Source organism: Notechis scutatus, chromosome 5 (genome assembly GCF_049901735.1).
Source record: "Notechis scutatus isolate UNSWTSFEM ecotype Mainland chromosome 5, rNotScu1.2, whole genome shotgun sequence".
Lineage (NCBI taxonomy): Eukaryota > Metazoa > Chordata > Lepidosauria > Squamata > Elapidae > Notechis > Notechis scutatus.
The window spans coordinates 46,427,528-46,442,109 of NC_142013.1; the positions used below are offsets into that span (position 1 = coordinate 46,427,528).

The window sequence follows — 14,582 nt, forward strand, 5'->3', positions numbered from 1 at the left end:
TCTATATCTTAAGCCTATCTTCTGGGGTGTTGGCTATTCCTGCTAGCTTGGTGTTGTCTGCAAATTTCATGAGTTCTCCATCTATCCCCTCATCCAAATCATTGATGAAGATGTTGAAGAGTACTGGCCCTAAAACAGAGCCTTGGGGTATCCCACTGCACATTTCCCTCCATGTAAATGCAATTCCATTAAGGACTACACATTGAGTGCAGTTGGTCAGCCAGTTACGAATCCATCTGGTGGTGATGCTGTGTAACCCACATTTTTCTATTTTATCAAGTAGTAGGTTATAGTATACTTTATCAAATGCCTTACTGAAATCCAAGTAAATTATATCGACAGCATTCCTCTGGTCCATTAATTTGGTCACTTTGTCAAAGAATGCAATAAGTTTAATCTGGCATGATCTGTTTTTGGCAAACCTGTGTTGGCTTTTGATTATTATTTTGTTTGCTTCTTGGTGTTCACTGATTCGCTGCTTGATTACCTTTTCCAGAATCTTCCCTGGTTTTGAGGTCAGGCTGATAGATTTGTAATTTCCTGGATATATATATATTCTTTGTTTGAAAATGGGAACTACATCAGCTCTTTTGCAGTCCTCTGGCAGTCCCCTGGTGCTCCAGGATCTTTGAAAGATATAGTCCAGTAGTTCTGATATCTTGTCTGACAGTTCCTTCAGAACCTTGGGGTGTAATTCGTCTGGTCCTGGTGATTTGAACTCATCCAGGGTAGACAGGTGCTCACTTACCATTTCCTTCCCTATTTTCACTTGTGTTCCTAATCTGGTTTTTGTGGTGCTGTTTTTGATAGGTTAGACTGTTTTTTCCCTTGGTGTAAAGACAGATGCAAAAAATGAGTTAAGTAGTTCTGCTTTCTCCCTGTTGCTTGTCACCTCCTTGCCACTTTCTCCAGGCAATGGACCAATTGTTTCCTTGACTTCTTTCTTGTTTTTAACATGTTGGAAAAAGCTTTTTTTTGTTATTTTTTAATTTTGTCACAAACCTTTGTTTATTGTGAGCCTTAGCTTTCCTTACTTCATCTTTGCAGGCTCAGGCTATTCTGCTTTAGTTATGTGCCCCTCTTTCCACTTTTTATACTTGTCCTTTTTGTCTTTCAATTTGTCAGAGAGTTCTTTATGCAGAGCTGTTATTTTTCTTCTTCACTGGTATTGTGCTGGACTGGGCTTTTATAATCTCACTTTTCAAAAATTTCCAGGCTTCTTGAGTTGTTTTCCCCTTGAGGATTCTCATCTATGGAAACCTTCCCAAGCTCTCTCTAAGTTTATTGAAATTAGTCCAAGACTTAAAGTCCAAGTCTCTAGTTTGACTTTGTTCTATTGGTTGTGCATAATGTTGAATTCCAATATTGCATGATCACCCCCCCTTAAAGTTCCTGTAGCTTCAACACCTTCTATCATTTCATCTCTATTAGTGAGAATTAAGTCCAATATGGCTGATCCCCTTGTTCCCTTCTCTACTTTTTGGGAAACAAAGTTGTTTGCTAGGTTTGTCAGGAACCTGTTGGATCTTCCACTTGGTGCAGAGTTCGTCTCCTAGTTGATGTCAGGGTAGTTAAAAATCCCCCATTACTATTGTTGTAGGACAGTTGTATCTTTTATGATTGTCTACATGTTTTAGAAAATATGTTTTAGAAATTGTATACAAAAAGCAAATTTTAGGAGATGCATAAAAATGAATGCTTCTTTTGCAATTTTAAATTCATATAATGATAAAAAAGAGTTGATAGCACACTTTGAAACCTGAGTAAATGCAAAGTTGAATGAAGTTGATATATGTTGCTCCACAGAGTGTCATACAACAAAAATATTTTAGGTTATTAAACAATGATATCCAGAAAGTTGTTGCCTATGAGTTATATTTTTGGCATCCACTCCTCCCTTAATATTCTTAGAGAGCTTTAAAAAAAATAGTCAGATCTTGAAAAACTTTAACCACAAGGTACAAAGACCTACAGTGGAAACTTCAACTTGTAGGTAAATAGACTCATATTTTGTTAAATTATGGAAAAAATATTGCTAGGTTCATCCCATGATTGCAGTTTATGTTAATCCTACTCCAAAAATAAGAGGATGCACAGAAACAATTTTAATATATTAGCAAAAGGATTACATTTACACATTACCATTGTGAGATCTCTTTTTTTCTTTCCCATGAATCCTTCATCCCACATTTGCCCCTCTTTAGCTTTGGTCTGTTGAACTGAAGTTTATTCTTGGACTGAGATAAAGATATATGATTCCCATGATATAGTAATGTCTTCTTCAGAAATCAAGCCGTGGTTTTTACTTTTTCAGTGCTACATTTCCCTGCTTTTTTTCTGATAACATATTAAGCTGAAATTCATTTTGAAATCATCTTTTCAGACCACTTGGGTGTTGTTAAAATGTGGGAACCATTGCTTCTGACCTATATTAAGATCACAAGCTACATTAGAGTTCTTAAGTGCTGTATTTGTTCCATAGTCAGTATGGCAGGGTGTTGGAATGAAAAACATGTATTCTTAGCCTAAAAGTATACTGCCTCTATGGTGGATTCAATTCAGTGGTGGGATTCAAAAAGTTTTACCACTGGTTTGGTGGGTGTGGCTTGATGGGCACGCTTTGTGCGTGTGCACACTTTGTATGTATGCATACACCACACGTGCACTTTGCACAGGCGCAGAGGCATTCCAACTCACCTCCTGCAAGCCTGCACTCTCCTGGTTGCTTCAGCAGCTGCCGCACAGCACTCTAGTGTGCTGTGCAAAGCAGTTGTGCTTCAATAGCAGAGGATAAAGGTGAGTATGGGAGCCTGGGTGAGCGGGTGGCCCCAACAGCAGAGCAGCGGAGAGAACTGGGTCCGTCTCTACTGCTCATCGCAGAACCAGGCCGAACCGATAGAATACCACCACTGATTCAATTGCTTTTAAGCTGAAATATTTAAAGTGATAATGGAGAAACCATCATTGAAAATAGTCTTAGAAACAGAATAAACCTGACCTGATAAGCAATAAAATTCAAAACCAATACCCAGCTGTTTCTTAACATAGTTTCATTTAGCAGTATTAGCTATATACCTATAAACACTGATTAGCCTTACCAATGTTCCCCAAAAGAAAATGGACATTAAAAATAATAATAAAATGCATAGAATGCATTTGGATCCTTAAGCTCTATATTCACTAAGTTTCTCCTAAAACCATCAAATAACTTCCTCTATTAGCCTAATATTAGCAAATGTTTTTCTCCCTCTTTCCTCCATTTCCAAACTGTGTTTGGTTTTCTTTTCTTTTTCTTTTTAGCACACTTTGGGTTATGTAAGTTTTAATAAGCAGCTTTGGTGCTCCTCAAGGCACACCCCACACACTTATGCTGCGTGACCTTAGGTCACAAGTAATGGTTGCAAGCTAATTGATTGAGAAAGGTTTGTCTGGCTGGGCCTCTTTCGAGTCCTCCCTTTACATTCCTAAATTCTATGAAGGAGCAGTGCCTGCTTAGCTCGGTTGGAAAGGGGGGAGGAGAGAGGAACAGAGGAAGCTCTCCAAGTTCTGATTATGCGCAGTTTCCTTTCTCAACTGAATCCTCTCTCCACCCACCACTAACTAAACTTTTAAACTAGGAGGAGGCGAACAGCTTAAAGCTTTTCTCAGTGCAGCGGAAAAGTGAATCCAGGGTGCGGTGAGTTGCCAAAAGCCAGCTCTAGACAATTACAGGAGTTTTGTGGATATGCTACTCAGAGTTCAACAAAATGGACTATTGCTCAGTGCAGAAACTTGTTTTCAGCCTGACAGGCAAATAAGCCGTATCACATAAAGGGCCTCTATGTGGCATCTCTGAGCTGTAAGCTCCGGACAGCCTTGGGGGAAAAAAGTGCAGTGGAGCAAGACAAAAATTACCACAAACCTCAGGTAACTGTTGCTTTTTTACTGATGATGAGTCCAGATTTGAAATATGGGTATAAATATGCCCAGTTTTCTTTATGTGCATGTTGATATTTATTTCTTTTTAATTGGGATGAGAGAAAAACTTGATCAGAGAGTTGATTCCAGATTCCCCTCCTCTCTGTCATGCATGTCTACTGCCTTCCATGCACATCACCGGGAGAGTTAACGATTCCTGAATGAAAAACCACATAGTTATTTAAACTGATCCAAAGAAGGAGGTGGCATAGCTGCATATAAACACTCCCCAGGTGTGCGTCAACAGGGACAGTGAGAAAAGAAACAACCATCTATTGCAACAGTGTCCACAATAGCCTCTGTTTTGGAAATTCCTTTGCTTGCTCTTATGTGCTGCCTTATCTGAGAATGTATAAGACAGTCCCTATGAAAAGAGCTTTGTGTTTGAATTCCTGGTGAGTCGAAGGGTCAGGGCCTGCAAGTTATCTGTTTGCCAGCAAGACTCATTTCTCTGTCCTTTATTTTTCAAGCGAAATAAGGAGGGGGTATCCTTCCTCCCAGCCACCCCCATTTTCATCTGTGCTTGTATTCAGCTTCACCCTTTGTTACACGGGAGGCTTGTATTATGGACCGTCAGCTTTTCATTTTCTTTTGACCATATTTACTAACAACTCTTAGCTAATCACAATGTGTCAAGTTCCTTTGTTCTGAAACAGATAAACTTGGGCAAAAATGAAATTATCCTGGGTTTGGATACTACGATACGTCCTTCTGAAGATCTTGCTGCATTTTATTTTATGTATGGAATCAAATATGTTCTAAAGGTTTTTGACAGATGTGGGAAAAATGTTGCCCTAAATAGTTGCCAGGTAATCAATTAATAATTAATATTTCTAATTTGCATGACTGATTAGTTTGAAAATCTTACCAGTTTTATTTTAAAAACTACATAAAATGTTATGTGGCAGGAAGTACAGAAATAACTGCAAAATTTCCTGAGTGTATAAAATTTAGAGGAATAAATCTGTGCATGCTAACATTACAACATGTGTAATAATTTAACACCTTAACTTAAAAAAAATAAACAAGCCCAAGTTAAACAATTTAACTGAATTTCCTTTCATTTAAATGTAAAGGGTTTTTATTCCTTAGCAGTGGACAAAAAAATAATGTAGAAAAGTAATGAAGCTTTTAATATTTCTGATGTTGCAATAATAATCCCACAATGTTAAAATGGCTGGAAATACCTTTCAAGTAAAAGTTGTTCAACTTTGCAAATTTTGCAAAGAATATTAAATTTCAGAATATAACTCTACTCCAGATATGAATAAAAAATCAGTAACACCCTGAGGACAGAACTCATTTGTGCACATTTACAGTTGTTTATCATAGTTAATTTCTTCCTGTTTCATCTGAAAAGTTTGTTATCTGTTATCTGACTAGATAGTTTGCAAAAAGGGACTAATTATATTGCATCTATGGAAAAGATTATTTTTCTCCAACTCATCTTAAAAATGGGAGAATTATCTTAGATTTGTTGAGAATATGAATTAAAAAAAGTTTTTCTCTGTTTGATCTTACAATAAGGGTTGTTACTTTAAAATCAAGGATGCCACCTTTCAAGTAAATATGATTTGCTTGTAGAAGATCTATCTAATTGGAGATTGAAAAGCATAACTGTTATATGTATTCTGTTATAAATAGCATTTACATTAACTTGTAAACCTTATGTTTGCAGCAGAATTTTTTTAGAGGTTGAGATTTATACTCTGCAGTTAGACAAAGAAGGAAAGTATGAAAGGAGTCTTGCATTTTTACTTTGCATGGGTTATTTTGTTTGGATTGTTTTCAGAGTACATTTTGAATCAGACTGATAAGTAAATATGGTTGAAAGAATGAAAGCAGCCATTTCAGGTACTTGTTTTGAACATAAGTATCTTCATCATTGCAGGAAAGAGGGATAATATAGTTTTTGAATACTTTACCACTTTAATCTGGCTATTTTTTTAAGGTCACTGACATTTCTCAACATTCCATTAGAAGAATGAATTATAGAAGTTAAATTAGAATTTTGTAATAGGGAATTATTCTAGATGCATAATTTCTGATAATTTTTCAAAATCCATAAATAAAAGTATCATTTAGAAACAAACTTACCTAGTTATTGGTTTTACAGTTCTCACAGTAATTGAACAAACATGAGACTTGAATCCAGAATCCACATTATGCTGAGCCTAATCCACATTATGCTGAGCCTAACTGGATTTTCTTTCTAAACTGATAAAAATCTTCATGCGTCAAGATATATAATCTGCATTGCGGAACAATACTGTTTAAGGCCATAAGACATCTGGATTGTTCCAAATGCATTATATGATATTGTATCATTCCAAACTTTCCTTGTCTGATATTAAAGATGTAATTTGTATTTTATGTAGAACTTTTTATATTATTAGATTGTTGTGTCCTTATAGTAATCCCGAAGGTGCTTTTTCAAGAGGCAACTGGACTTTCTGATTTTTCTGGTTTTCTTTGAAGAGGTTTTGCTTCTCATCCAAGAAGCTTCTTCAGTGATTTACTCAGAGCTGAAGAAGCTTCTTGGATGAGAAGCGAAACCTCTGAAGAAAAACCAGAAAGTCCAGTTGCCTCTTAAAACTGGACTTTCTGGTTTTTCTTCGAAGAGGTTTCGCTTTGGACAACCATGACCTGGATGACTGAGAATCTCCATATACATGTCCTTATAGTTAGTCTGAATTTTCTCTACAATTTTATTGTTACATAATAACCTTGGTCAATTAAAATTGAATATGTCAAATATCTGTCAAAATATTGATCACCACATTTATAAATTAGGAGTGTACTACATTTACTATATTAGTTGACACACAATCAGTTAATACTTGTACTTTCAACTGATGGTATATTGAACAAAATAATGTTGGGGTCTTCAGGCATATATAATTCTGAATTGTGGCATTCCTATATGTAATGTCCACTATGAGTCCATATTGTTCACATTATGCTGAACCTAGTTCATTGACCTGTCAGTAAAATATTATGAACCTGATATCACTAGTCTCATAAATGAAAAGCACTGAGGTGAAAATAATGGAATAACTTAGAGCTAAGTTCTAAATGTGTTTTTCTCAAAGTACCAAATCTTTATTGATATAGACATGGTGCAGTTAGCAAGCAAACATTTACAAAAGACAAGGTTATATCTCAAATTTTCCTGAAGTCAGCAATCTGTATTCTCAAACTGGATTTCTTCAGTGGTCATATAAATTTTACAAGATAACAAAATAAATTATTGGAAATAATGTTAACCATTATTAAATTAAGCAGCCCTTGTCAAAAGTAGATAATGGCTATTTAGACAGATATCAATCCTAATATCTAAAATGCCTTTTTTTCCTGGAACTATCCAGTGATGACAGAGTAGAATTTGGATGTCTGGTTATTGAGTTCTGTATCTATTTGTAAGAAGAAAATTCTGCTCAGATAAAAATATCTGCAGCAGAAATCTTGGGAAGCTGATAGTTTATTTTTCTGTGTTATAATATACATTGCTCAGAAAAATAAAGGGAACACAAAAATAAGACATCCTAGATCTGAATGAATGAAATATTCTTATTAAATACTTTGTTCTTTACATAGTTGAATGTGCTGACAACAAAATCACACAAAAATTATCAATGGAAATCAAATTTAGCAACCCATGGAGGTCTGGATTTGGAGTTACACTCAAAATTATAGTGGAAAAAAACACTACAGGCTGATCCAACTTTGATGTCATGTCCTTAAAATAAGTAAAAATGAGGCTCAGTAGTGTGTGTGGCCTCCACGTGCCTGTATGACCTCCCTACAATGCCTGGGCACGCTCCTGATGAGGTGGCAGATGGTCTCCTGAGAAATCTCCTCCCACACCTGGACTAAAGCATCCCCCAACTCCTGGACAGTCTGTGGTGCAACGTGGCATTGGTGGATGGAGCAAGACATGATGTCCCAGATGTGCTCAATTGGATTCAGGTCGGGGAACTGATGGGCCACTCCATAGCATCAATGCCTTCATCTTGCAGGAACTGCTGACACACTCCAGCCACATGAGGTCTAGCATTGTCTTGCATTAGGAGGAACCCAGGGCCAACCACACCAGCATATGGTCTCACAAGGGGTCTGAGGATCTCATCTCGGTACCTAATGGCAGTCAGGCTACCTCAGGTGAGCACGTGGAGGGCTGTGCGGCCCCCTAAAGAAATGCCACCCCACACCATTATTGACCCACTGCCAAACCGGTCATGCTGGAGGATGTTGCAGGGAGCAGAATGTTCTCCATGGCGTCTCCAGACCCTGTCATGTCTGTCACATGTGCTCAGTGTGAACCTGCTTTCATCTGTGAAGAGCACAGGGTGCCAGTGGCGAATTTGCCAATCTTGGTGTTCTCTGGCAAATGCCAAATGCCCTGCATGGTGTTGGGCTGTAAGCACAACCCCCACCTGTGGACTTCGGGCCCTCATACCACCCTCATGGAGTCTGTTTCTGACCGTTTGAGCAGCCACATGCACATTTGTGGCCCGCTGGAGGTCATTTTGCAGGGCTCTGGCAGTGCTCCTCCTGTCCCTCCTTGCACAAAGGCGGAGCTAGCGGTCCTGATTCTGGGTTGTTGCCCTCCTACGGCCTCCTCCACATCTCCTGATGTACTGGCCTGTCTCCTGGTAGCGCCTCCATGCTCTGGACACTACGCTGACAGACACAGCAAACCTTCTTGCCACAGCTCGCATTGATGTGCCATCCTGGATGGCCTGCACTACCTGAGCCACTTGTGTGGGTTGTAGACTCCGTCTCATGCTATCACTAGAGTGAAAGCACCGCCAGCATTCAAAAGTAACCAAACCATCAGCCAGAAAGCATAGGAACTGAGAAGTGGTCTGTGGTCACCACCTGCAGAACCACTCCTTTATTGGGGATGTCTTGCTAACTGCCTATGCTTTCCACCTGTTATCTATTCCATTTTCACAACAGCATGTGAAATTGATTGTCAATCAGTGTTGCTACCTAAGTGGACAGTTTGATTTCACAGAAGTGTGATTGACTTGGAGTTACATTGTGTTGTTTAAGTGTTCCCTTTATTTTTTTTGAGCAGCGTAACTTCCACTGGATCAATTGAGAAGAACCAAAAAAAATTAGACATTGCTATTTTTCAAAACTAAATCTATAAATGATTATAGACTTTATTATATGGCTCCTCCCCCAAGAGCTTCAATAATGTTGTGTTAGATCTGTCTGTACTTTGTTCCATACACTGGAGACATCTTCTAATTGTAATCAGTGGAACTACTTACCTCCAGAAGTTGTGAGTGCTCCAACATTGGAGGTTGCCAGAATGTCTATCACATATGTAAGATTTTAGCCTCTCTGGTCTTATATGATAGATAGATAGATAGATAGATAGATAGATAGATAGATAGGCAGGCAGGCAGGCAGGCAGGCATAAATAAATAAATAAATAAATAAATAAATAAATAAATAAATAATAAACAAACAAACAAACAAACAAACAAATGATAAATTGATAGAAAAGTAGAGAACAGAATAATTCTGTCAGACCTTGAGGCAGGATATATGGCATTCTTTACTGGATATCTTTGGCATACTGTATATTGTATATATTTTCATGTTGCTTACGTGTATTTCCTATTTGTTTATTTCATTGTGTTTTTCTTTATCTTATTTGAATCAAATAAGCAAATACATTTGCCTGTATAGTTTGTGGTGAAGATACAAATGGGACATGAAGCCATAAAGTTTAAGTTCATTGAAAGAAATCCAGAATATAACTTTAAGCATACTTAAGACTTCTAATAAGTATAAGTGTGCAAACCATTTAGAAGATCAGCTAGCTATCAGTCTCGTAACAGATGAATTTGGAAGCTCTCAATGTGGGTTGTACTGTGAGTACTTTGGTGCTTCAAGGAGAAGCTTTAGAGAGGCACTTCACCCACAGGAATGCCAAAAGGAAGGTAACTTTCAGAATGTTTTGTACAACTCTGATAATACTTTTAGGCATATTATGTGCATAGGCACTTCTGGAATCCATTTACTGGCACTGGAATAGATTAAAGTGAATATTACATATAAGCTATAAGCTAAACAGTTATGTGGATTTTCATTTTTAAAAAGAAAGTCTGGGGTTTTGTTTTGCTGTTTTTTTACAATTTAGAAACTGTTACCAAATGCCTTTAAATACATCCAATACAAATTTATCTGCTTAACATAAAATATGTATCAATTCTTCCATGTGAACTCCAAACAAAAGCAACCCCTGTAAATTGAATGCCACCATCCATAGGCAAGCTTGTGATTTTCTTTTGCATATGTGTGAGGTCTATATTGTCTTTGTTTGAAAAAAATAGTTGACCACAGAGGACAAAATAGCTGCATAAAGCCTTTGTGAAAAAATAAAAAAGAGGACAAATTAGGAGGCAGAAAGATGGCCAGTTCACTAGCAAAAATACATATGCATCCAGTACTTTAACAGATAATCAGCTGTTCCATTGGTTGATTGTTCTCACTGTCAGAAAGTTTCTCCTTATTTCCAGGTTAAATCTCTCCTTGTTCAGTTCAGTTTCCATCCATTATTTCTTGTCTGGCTTACAGGTGTTTTAGAAAATAGCTTGACCCCTTCCGCTCTGTGGCAGCCCCTCAAATATTGGAACATTGCTATCATGTCTCCTCTGGTTCTTCTCTTCACTAGACTAGCCATGCCCAGTTCCTGTAACTGTTCTTCATATGTTTTAGTCTCCAGTCCCCTAATCATCCTGGTTGCTCTTCTCTGTACTCTTTCTAGAGTCTCAACATCTTTTTTATAGTGTGGTGACCAAAACTGAATGTAGTACTCTAGGTTTGGTCTTACTAAGGCTTTATAGAGTGATATTACTACCTCGCTTGATCTTGATTGTATCCCTCTGTTAATGCAACTTAAATTGCATTAGCTTTTTTGGCTGCTGTTGCACAATGCTGGCTTATATTTAGCTGATTGTCCACTAAGACGGTCTAACCTGCAAGCCTGGAGGACTTCAACTCCCAGAATTCTGGGAGTTGAAGTCCTCCAGGCTAAAGAAGGTGGAGACCCCTAAGACTCCAAGATCCCTCTCACAGTTACTGCTGTTAAGCCTAGTTTCACCCAGTCTATATGTATACTTTTGGTTTTTCTTGCCTAAGTAGAGGACTTTACTTTTCTCTACATTGAATTTCATTTTGTTAGATATGGCCCAGGGTTCTGGTCTGTCAAGATCCATCTGGATCTTGAGCCTATCTTCTTGGGTGTTAGCTATTCCTGCCAGCTTAGTATCATCTGCAAATTTGGTAAGTTTCCCTTCTATTCCCTCATTTAAGTCATTAATGAAGGTATTAAAGAGTACTGGGCCTAAGTTGGAACCTTGTGGCACCCCACTGCTTACTTACCTCCATGTAGACTTAGACCCATTAAGGACTACTTGTTGAATATGGTTTGTCAGCCAGTTGCAAATCCATCTGGGGGTGGTGCTATCTATTCCACTTTTTTCTAGCTTACTAAGAAGTAGGTTGTGGTCCACTTTTTGAATGCCTTGCTGAAATCTAAGAATATTATGTCCACAGTATTTCACTGGTGTAGTAATTTAGTCACTATGTTGAAAAATGAAATAAGTTTGGTTTGGCATGATCTGTTTTTAACAAACCCGTACTGATTGCTAGATATTACTTTATTTGTTTCTAGATGTTGGAAGATCTGTTTTTTTATTATCTTTTCCAGTATCTTCCCGGGTATTGATATTAGGCTGATTGGTCTGTAGTTCTCTGGGTCCGTTTTTCTTTCCTTTTTTGAAGATGGGAACCGCATCAGCTCTTTTCCAGTCCTCTGGTAGTTCCTCGGTGCTCCAGGATTTTTGAAAGAAATGGTGCAGTGGTTCTGAGATGAACTCTACCAGCTCCTTTAAAACTCTGGGATGTAGTCCTTCAGGCCCCGGTGATTTGTGTTCATCAAGATCAGGCAGGTGTTATCGTACTATTTTTTTTTTGTGCTTATTTTAACTTTTATTTCTGGTCTGTCTTTACAGTTACGTTTTTGGTGGGTTGGGCTATAGTTTCTTTTTGGGTGAAGACAGAGGCAAAGAATGAATTAAGCAGCTCTGCTTTCTCTCCGTTGCCTGTTACTTCTTTGCCATCTTCTCTCTTTAGTGGATCAACTGTTTTCTTGATTTTTTTCCTTGTTTTTTGTATGTTGGAAGAAACTTTTATTATCTTTGACTTTTGTTTCAGGTCTTTGTTTGTTCTTAGCCTTTGCCTTCCTGACTTCGTCTTTGTAGATTCTGGCTATCTGCTGATATTCTGCCTTAGTTTTATGTCCCTCTTTCCATTTTTTGTACTTGTCCTTTTTTTCTTTCAATTTGCCAGAGAGATCTTTGTGCAGCCATGCTGGTTTCTTCTTGGATTTCTTGTTTTTCTTTCTCAATGGTATTGTGCTGGTCTGGGCTTCTATGATCGTACTTTTCAGAATTTCCCAAGATTCTTGAGTTGTTTTTCTCTTTAGGATTTTCATCCATGGAATCTTTCCCAAGTTCTCCCTGAGTTTATTAAAATCAGCTCTTTTAAAATCTAAGACTCTGGTGTCATTATGTTCTATTGCTTGTGTTTGTGTTATGTTGAATTCTAGTATAACATGTCACTCTCACCCAAGGTTCCTGTAGTTTCAACTCCCTCTATCACTTCTCTCTTTTTGTAAGAATTAAGTCCAATATGGCTGTCCCTCTAGTTGCATCCTCTACATTTTGGACAACAAAGTTGTTAGCTAGGTTAGTTAGGAACCTATTTGATTTCTCACTTGGTGAAGAATTAGTTTTCCAATTGATATCAGGATAACAGAAGTCCCTCATTACTATTATAGTGTGCATATGTTTGTTAGTTGGTTGGCAAAAAGGACATCTATTTTTTTCTGCTTGATTGGGTGGCCTATATACACCTATGGCCATGTCATTCTTTTTTTTCTTTTATATTGATCCATATGCATTCTAGGAGGTTATATAGTTAAGTATAAGAAAGCACAGAATGAACAAAATAAAACAAAAAGTGTCCTTTAGTTATATTCAGAATAAAAGAAAGAAGAAAAATATGGATAAGGACAAAATAACTGGAAAAGAAGGCAAACCATTAGTTTTGATTCTTTCTTCAAAAATAAAAGGTGTACACCATCAGGAAATGTATTTATTTCATTTCTATATCACCAAAAGACAAGGACTGAATCTTGAGATTATCATAAACAAAACCAGGGAATATCTTTTCATTTGAATTAATTCAAATTTCTATGGATATAAATTTAATAGGTTAATAGTGTACTGAAGGACTACCTAATGGTCTGATAAATTCCATGCATTAATGTTAAGACATAATAAGTCATAAAGAAATTGCTGGTTAAGCATCTTGAAAACAAAGGGTAATTGTTTTAAGTCAGCACAGATTTCTCAAAAATAAATGTTGTCAGAGTAAATTTGTCTTGTTTTTGATTGGGTAATTCCCTTAACTGATTCTGGCAATTCTGTGGATATACCATATTTTTATTTTAGCAAATCATTTGACAAGCACACTAATAGGCTGACTGGAAGCTGGCTAAGTGTGGAATGGGTGGCATAACAATTAAATGAATACTTAGCTGGCTTGACAATTGTAAGTGGGATTCTTATCAGACTAGAGAGTCATATTGGATGGAATGCCACAATGTTTAGTTCTGTATGCCAGTGATCTCCAACCTTTTTGACGCCGCGGCCCGGTACCGGCATCAGCTGGGCGCCGCGGCCGGTACGCATCAACTGGCGCTGCCATCTTTTTGAAAAAGTGCTTCCGGTGACCTCACCGAAGCACTTTTTGCCAAAAAGATGAGCGGCGTTACGCTCCGGTGAGCTTTTTCGGTAGAAATGGCTTTCTACCCGAAAAGCTCACCGAGCGTATGCCGCCATCTTTTTTTGATGAAAAAGTGCTTCCGGTGAGCTTTCTACCCGGAAAAGCTCACCGGAAGCACTTTTACCAAAAAGATGGCGGCGCCCAGCAACCAGTGGCCCGGTAAGACTTGATCCACGGACTGGTACCGGTCCGCGGACCGGCGGTTGGGGACCCCTGCTGTATGCTATACAGGTAGTCCTCAGCTTATGACCACAATTTCACCCAAAATTTATGTTCCTAAATGAAAAAATTGTTAAGTGAGTTTCACCCCGTTTTATGACTTTTCTCACATTTGTTAATTGAATCATTGCAGTGCTTAAATTAGTAACATGATTGTTAAGTGAATCTGGTTTCCCCATTGACTTTGCTGTCAGAAAGTCATAAAAGAGGATCACATGACTCTGGGACACTGCAATTATCATAAATGTGAGTCAGTTGACATGGAAATCACGTGACCATGGGCATGCTGCAATGGTCGTGTGGAAAATGGTCATAAACCACTTTTTTCAGTGCTGTTGTAATTTCAAACAGTCACTAAATGAATGGTTGTAAATCGAGGGCTACCTGTATTCTTCAATAGAGAGTTATGCTATTCTATTGAGTTGTGGTGATGCAGTTAGAATGCAGTATTGCAGGCTAATTCAGCTCATTGACAGAGTTTGATCTTGACCAGCTCAGGATTGACTCAGCCTTCCATCCTTCTGAGGTCAGTA

General features: G+C 37.9%; 1 protein-coding gene across 3 annotated transcripts in view; it reads left to right on the top strand.

Moving 5' to 3' along the window:
• LOC148130466 (uncharacterized) overlaps window positions 1-14,582 on the top strand; it is a 203,408-nt gene that overhangs the window by 39,705 nt on the left and 149,121 nt on the right. The window contains exons 1-2 of one of the 3 annotated variants that reach the window (XR_015749813.1): window positions 3,482-3,906; window positions 12,331-12,441. The exons of 1 other annotated variant lie outside the window; for it this stretch is intronic. The gene's annotated coding sequence lies outside the window, so the exon portion shown is untranslated. Of the gene's footprint in view, window positions 1-3,481; window positions 3,907-12,330; window positions 12,442-14,582 lie in introns of those variants that run through there. One more of the 3 variants, XR_015749812.1, reaches the window with a different exon arrangement.